The sequence below is a fragment of the Trachymyrmex septentrionalis genome, unplaced genomic scaffold (genome assembly GCF_001594115.1).
Source record: "Trachymyrmex septentrionalis isolate Tsep2-gDNA-1 unplaced genomic scaffold, Tsep1.0 scaffold7, whole genome shotgun sequence".
In the NCBI taxonomy this organism is placed as follows: domain Eukaryota; kingdom Metazoa; phylum Arthropoda; class Insecta; order Hymenoptera; family Formicidae; genus Trachymyrmex; species Trachymyrmex septentrionalis.
This window is the reverse complement of record NW_017305884.1, coordinates 339,063-346,235: the sequence shown is the minus strand read 5'-3', so window position 1 is coordinate 346,235 and position 7,173 is coordinate 339,063. Positions and strand designations below refer to the sequence as shown.

Below are 7,173 nucleotides of genomic sequence, written 5' to 3'. Positions count from 1 at the left end.
ATACCACCTTTTGCATGTTGCATGACTTACAGCGTTCTCTCCATATGCAGCACAAATCATTTCAGTGGCTTCAGCAGCATTTTTCTTCAGATGAAACGCGAAGTGGATGGAAAATCGAATATGCTCTTTTGTAATTGCCATCGTGAACACTACTGATTTTTGAGGTTATGTGCATCAAACGCCAAACCGTATCGCATTTCAGGAGGTTAAATGTTACTGTTTTAAAACCCCAAAAGGGCGGGAAGATATATAAAATTTAAATTGTTATTTCGGTTGTATCAAATCTAAAGCTCAGAACTTTTTTGTACACCTAATATATTATAAGAATATGTACATAATGTTATTTAGAGCAAAATTTCAAAATTTTTCAGAATATGATTTTTTTTAACTGCTGTACGCGATGATTTTTAATGAAGTTGTGAGCAATCAAAGTCAAAATGCTCCTTTTATTTAACTTGCGATGACACAATAATAAAAAAATCTTGGGAACATAAAAAAAAATGGTTTTGTAGGGAAAATTTTAAGCGTTCATGTTAGAACATTTTCTTACGGTCCATAAAGTGACAAGAAAATTTCTCATTTTATCCAACTTTCAGTTTTTTATATACAAAAATTATCGAACTTACAGAAATTCAAATAATATAATGATTCTTTGAAAGTAAAAATTTTAATCTTTTAAATCCTTTTTTAAAATTTAAATTTGATTCATTCTTAACAGATGTATTCTACACTTTTGAGCTAAAAATTACTTTCTTTCCAACCCAATATTTATAGGATGCTGAAGCTGTTAAAATGTCAAAACTTTTTGCATCATTATTCATTATGTGCTTGAGTGACCTACTTAGTTATTTTAATAGTGTAACAAAATAATTTTCAGATATCCAGATAAATTTTTAGATATTGCAAAATTATTCTTTTCTTATATACCTTAATTGATATGAACTTTCGTAATAGATAGTTTTTGTCTATATAATATGATCTTATTTGTTGGCAAATTTTGCCGTGCTTGATAATTAATTTCGCAACTATGTATATACAAGAGATTCGCGTACACGGAATGCAGTACGATTTTTTATGTCAAAGAAATTTTTTTGCAAAATTGCATTCATACAGTTCTTAAATGAGAACAATTAAAAACGTATTGAATGGCGCTGATGTTTTATTATGGTTTTAAAGATTTTGTGATAATTACATACTTAAATGTGTCGCTACTTGAGATACAACTTGATAAGAGAAAATTTTCTAACTGATATCTGTAAAGGCTGAAAGTAGACGTGAATAGTGATCTAGCTTGCATAAGAAAGTCTTACTTGTAGAACAAATATGTATATACAAATAGAAAGCCTGCATTTCGAGTATATGATGCTTTAGAACATTTAATTGTGATCCTTTCGATTCGTAAATATATTCTTAGATTATTAAAACAATGTCTCGGTAGTCTAAAGGCTTAGGACGCTCGCACGGAATGCAAGAGATCCGGGTTTGACTCTCGACTGAGGCAATATTTTTTGCAATAAGTTTATTACAGTTCTTTAAGATTTGGAAAATTTGGGGGGATTATTAATATTTCAGATTGATTGCGTTGAAAGTCCGACAACCATATCGGCACGCAATTATCATTTTTGAAATGAATTCATTTAAATGAATATGTATAGTAGCTCAACATCTTAACATTTAGACCGTAGTGGCGCTTCGTATTTAAAGTAATGTATTAAAACAATGTCCTGAATCTAATTGACTTATTCTTCCAACAATTTAAATATATTAATTAGAAAATTTTCTAAATTGTTTCAGAGTTTTTGATCAATAAAAAAAAAGAAGATTACCACACCACTTTGTTTTTGGATTATATATTTTTTAAACGAAAGCTAAAAATAAAACTTAAGAAATGAAAATTAGAAAATATCTTCTATCACATAATGTAACAATTTTTATAATTCTGTTTTGCAATACTTAACTTTTTTGTGTGATAAAAAATAAGTGTCTGATACAGTATACAGTAATGCTATACATTCCTATTTTTTTCCTTTTACAGAAATATCTGTAAAAGAAAAATACCTACATGCGAATGATGCATTATGAGAATTTCCAGAATTCTTTCACTTTGATGTAAAAAATGTTAATTTGTATGCATACTTTATGCTGTTTCGCAAGACGTAAAAATGTAACGTGATCGTTTTTTTAAGATTTTTCGGTAAATACAGAAATGCCTTCAACTCTAATAGGACTATTTAATACAATAACGTAACCGTATAAACATTAGAGTAGCTTATGATCTGTTCGAGAAAAATAAGAAAGGAAATATAATAGATTCAGGAAACTACAAACATGTAAAACGATCTGATTCATCAATTTAATGATCTAATTAGGTGTTATTTAAACTGCGCATTTTGCAAAAGGAAATGAAAAGAATTTTATTTTCACATTTGTATAATTTGTTCTTAGCCGATTTTATACATATATAGAAATAAGCAAAACAACATTTACATACATTATAGGTTTCTACTTCTTTAGTTATCTAAACAGATCATATTTTTATTAATATTAATAAAATGTAATGTTTATAATTTCGGAGAAATAAGAAGGTATCTCTTTAAAAAAGATCTATATCAGTATCGGCGACTTTTCTCTAATAAATAATTTCGTTAAAGAATAATTTTTCTAGAATTTATAAGTAATGACAAACGATGAGATTAAATATAATATTAAGTTGAAAATTGAAACATTCTAACGGAATAAAATTGCACATGCAAGGTCTCCGTGTGCGTGTACGATATCGCGTTGCTGCCTGTAATTATTATTTTTATTGTGTTTCGCTGCCTTGCAATTTTACCATTCCATAATCTTCACATTAAGTTCTATTAGAACGTACCGGAATCGCTACAGGTGGTTGCCCGTTACGGGAAAAGTAACCGTTGTTCAATGATACATCAAATAAAGAGAGGCTATACTCACTCGGGAAAACCGAGAAAGCTGGCAACTACGTGACAATGATTACGTATCGGCAAATTCCAGAGATATGAGTGAGAAAATTATAAAAGATGCCAAAATTTCGTCGCCGGGCGTGACTCTGTACGAATACTACGAACGATTGTTATCGATATCGCGACGACCAGATACAGTTATTACAAACTTCCGCACTTCGCATTCGTCATTAAAATCGTGTTACCATGGATGAAAACCACTTCTTCTTGAAAACCATTTAAGTGGGCTTGCTAATTGCAAGCGTCAAAGTCAAGATGTTGTATTTGTAAATTCGATGAAATTACGAAATGAAAAAAGTTTCTCAATCATTTGGGTGACGGTTGAATTGTTTGTCTAAATGCTGGATAATTTGCACAATGCACATTCCGTCCTAAGTTTTGTAAATATAATATCTACACCTATATAAACTGTCAAAGCGAATTCTGTTTGCCAATTCTATAATCTGCATTAAATATATTTAAAAAAAAATACAATTAGATGAGATAACGCAGGAAAAAACGACAATGAGGAAAGAAAGTAGATACCGGACGTAAACGTCGTGAAAGAGAGAAATCAAATACAAAAACTACGACAAACAAGTGGAATGGTATGATTTAATGGCGAATACTTTAACTCCCGTGTTTATTCAAAGAGAAGAAACGACATATTTTACAATCGATATCAGTAAGAGATGCTGCAACAGCTTGAATTTCCGTTTAATACTTTTTTCTTGATTCATAAGTTTTAGTCGAAAAAGATTCACGTTGAGGTTTTCCGTTCAATTTCATCAGAGAAAAAAAAGAATCATTTAATCCATTTTTATTTGACGCAAATCTTTTCGTTTAATGTTAAAGTTTGTAATTTGTAGAACATATTAGACTTGAATATAAATAGAATCACAACATGCACGATATGAAAGTAAAGATACTTACACAAAAGAATACAAAAAAACATATATTATTATCTTATGAAGAATAAATGAAATAATAAATAAAATTCATAAAATTAAGTAAATTAAATACACTAGCTGTACGTACAACAGCGCAGGATTACTTTTGGAAGATTTACAGTTTTCATGTTCTAGAATTTACCTGAACTATTAGAAAGTAAGATCTTTAGATAATTATGTCTGTTAAAGGGTTGTGACGAGACTTACGCTGGCATGAAGTGTTTCAATCGCCTTGTACCCTCGCGGAAATAGAGAAGTCGACTAGAGAACGAGTCAAGGAAAAATGATAAACTAAATAACTTGTATTCTTTTATGTCTTTTATATTATATTCTTTTCACATCTGAGGAGGGCTCAATCCAGCAGCCGAAACTTGTTTGTTTTATATTTTAATATACGCCGTTTTACTATTTTATGTATCTTGTCTATTATCTTTAATTATATATATATTATACGACGACTCTTTTTCGCCATTTATTTTGTTTATTTTCTTTATACATAAAGAGTCTTTACGCCGCTGTTATTTAATGATAAACTAAGATACTATTAGAAAAAAATCCGCATATCGCGGATTTACTGCGAAATAAATACTCGTGTGAACGTGTCCTGCATATCGATCAACAATGTAATTTTCCACTAACCTTATTGAACGGCGAGATTAATCGACAAAAGGAATCGCTGGTATCGCAGCGATGACAGCGAACAGGCAGATAGGCAGTCAGTCAAGACGACTGCGAGCTAATGCGCGCTGGCAGATACTCAGGCAAATAGACGGGCAATCAGGTGGACGTGAATATTGGTAGGTATATATGTAATAACTTTCTCCTCGCGCGCGTGGATCTATCGATCCTCTTTTCTGCTTCGACGACTTTTCGCGAGTAAAACAGCTCGCATTTTGTCACTCTGCTTGAGCTGACGCGGTCCCACTTTTGCCACCTCTACCTTCGTACCCCTTCTTCAGTAATACCATATCCTATCGGGCTACCGTCTTCCTCCTCCGCATCGATCTGCGTCAGCGTTTGGTACGAAGTAAAAGAAAAGATGAAATCGAAGATGAGCATCCTTTGATTTATTTTTCGCGAATACAGCCTCGTTAGAGATAAACGATGCCTTTATTGAGAAAAATGTCTGCTTGAAAATTTCCGGATGAATCACAAGATTCTGATTATCAGAATTGCAGTTATCTCAATTAATATCAGAATTCTAGCAGATGTAAAAAAACGAAAAAATTTTACTATATAATTTGTTTTTAATTAGAATTCCAACGAAATACTTTTCTCAGTGCTGTGTTGTGAAAAAACGCGCAAGGGAGTTGCACAGACAAGGTCGAATGTTATATGCTCTTGCATAGGAATTTCAGTCTACATTGAAATAAACATTATTCTTGTCTCTAAAAAAAAGTACGCATACATGAATAATAAATTATCTGTAAAAGTTAAACCATTCAACAAGTATCAGACATAATTTGATCTTCGAAGTTAGTTTTATCGTAATGTAAAAGTTTTTCTTGCAGAGACAAATGTGATATTTCTAATATTTCGACTGCTTTCGACTACCTTACCTAACTCATCATTATTTAAATCCAAATTTTAATTTCGAATTATTTGTTACGACATATTAATTTTTTAATTTACACAATTAATTTCTATTTAGAATTTAAAATTAAAATTAAAGTAACGATGAATTAGTTAATATTATCATTAGAACAGATTTTTTTTAATCGTTTCTAATGATAATATATTCTTCGAGTCATTATTCTAAAATTGACGGTATGACGATTGAAAAAACGATGCGCATTTAATATTATTATACGAAGCTATTATAAGTAAGTTTTAGATGTTATAAAACAAATTCTTCGTTGAAATGCAATTTATAACTTCATCTAGAAGCTTCTACAATTTGATTTTATTTATACCATTTAATTTATACAGGAAGATTTTATTATAACTAACTAGTTTCGAATATTGAACGTTTATCTTCGGAGAACAGTCTCGGGGGCTTAAATACTGACTTTTATGAAGAGATAAAATTGATAGAGGATTCCCAGGATCACAATGTAAATAAAATTTGAATTTTTCGACTAATTATAAGAAGGAAGCACAGTTGCGTTACCGATATTGCTATACCAGTTTTATAAATATATCGACCTATTAACAACGGTTATCCGGACGAGCCTTTATATTGTGGAGGGGATTGGATCCGTTCACGAGTCAAGAACACCTTTACGCATTGAAGAGGTCTCAGCCAGAACTAGGTGACCTAACTGCAATTCTGAATCATCTGAGCCACATACCGCTTCTTGAGAAGATACTGAAAGGCCGGAGTAAAATAAAAAATATATATTTCACTTGATATTTAATGTTACTTAATATAATGCTAATTTGATTAGCATTTTACATACAATTCACGTGTCAATGCGTGTCTTGAGTCATCAATAATTTTTATTGTTTTCTTTTTTTACTGCGTTATGTCATTTCGTTATCTTTTGTATGCTTATTCTAAAGAATGGAATTATATAAATTGTTTTTATATAAATAAATTTGTTAATTTTTTTTCCAATGAGAATTAATTATTTATAGATTTTAAAATATGTTACTCAGTATTATTAAAATCGTTCGAAGGTGCGAAAAAGCATCAATTTGTTAAATTGCTAGTCGTGATGTTACTGCGGTAGTTTAGTAGAGTTAGCGTTTCAAGACCGAAAAACCTTTTCGGCGCGCGTTTCAAAGGACTATATGTGTACGTAGTACATATATATAAATTCATACAGAATCATACAAGCATTTAAGATCCAGCTAGATTGTTTAAGGCATTGATTTTTATAGTTTGTGTTATCATATGTACGGTTCTATAATGTATTATATTGTAAATTTGTTAATATCTTTCTTTCAATATCAAGAATCAGTGCGTCTGTGATTTAATGTTAAAGTAGTTCTTTATTTAGTAGAGAGAGAGAGAGAGAGAGGATATCAAAAATTTGGAGTGCCTCATCGGGCCCCATCCAAAATTACAAATATCTGTATAATTTGGATTAAAATTACACGTGTATATCTTAATGAAATAATATGGAACATACAATAGTAAATCAAAAGAGTTGCATCTTCATCAAATGAAAACAAGATGACATTATGTTTATTTTTCAAAGTTAAATTTGTATGCAAGTTTGTGCATGTAAATATCTTTCCAGAATGTCTTATTACTTTTTTGTGGCCATTATAATCGTAATTTTTTAATTATAATCTTATGTTTTAGAGAAGTAATG

At 30.6% G+C, this 7,173-nt stretch overlaps 1 protein-coding gene across 1 annotated transcript in view; it reads right to left on the bottom strand.

Moving 5' to 3' along the window:
* The window catches only part of LOC108753638 (putative fatty acyl-CoA reductase CG5065), a 39,732-nt gene extending 34,955 nt beyond the window's left edge, over positions 1–4,777 (bottom strand). Inside the window, exon 1 of the mRNA XM_018495410.1 lies at positions 4,553–4,777. The gene's annotated coding sequence lies outside the window, so the exon portion shown is untranslated. The remainder of the gene's footprint in view (positions 1–4,552) is intronic.
* Positions 4,778–7,173: the final 2,396 nt, after the last annotated feature.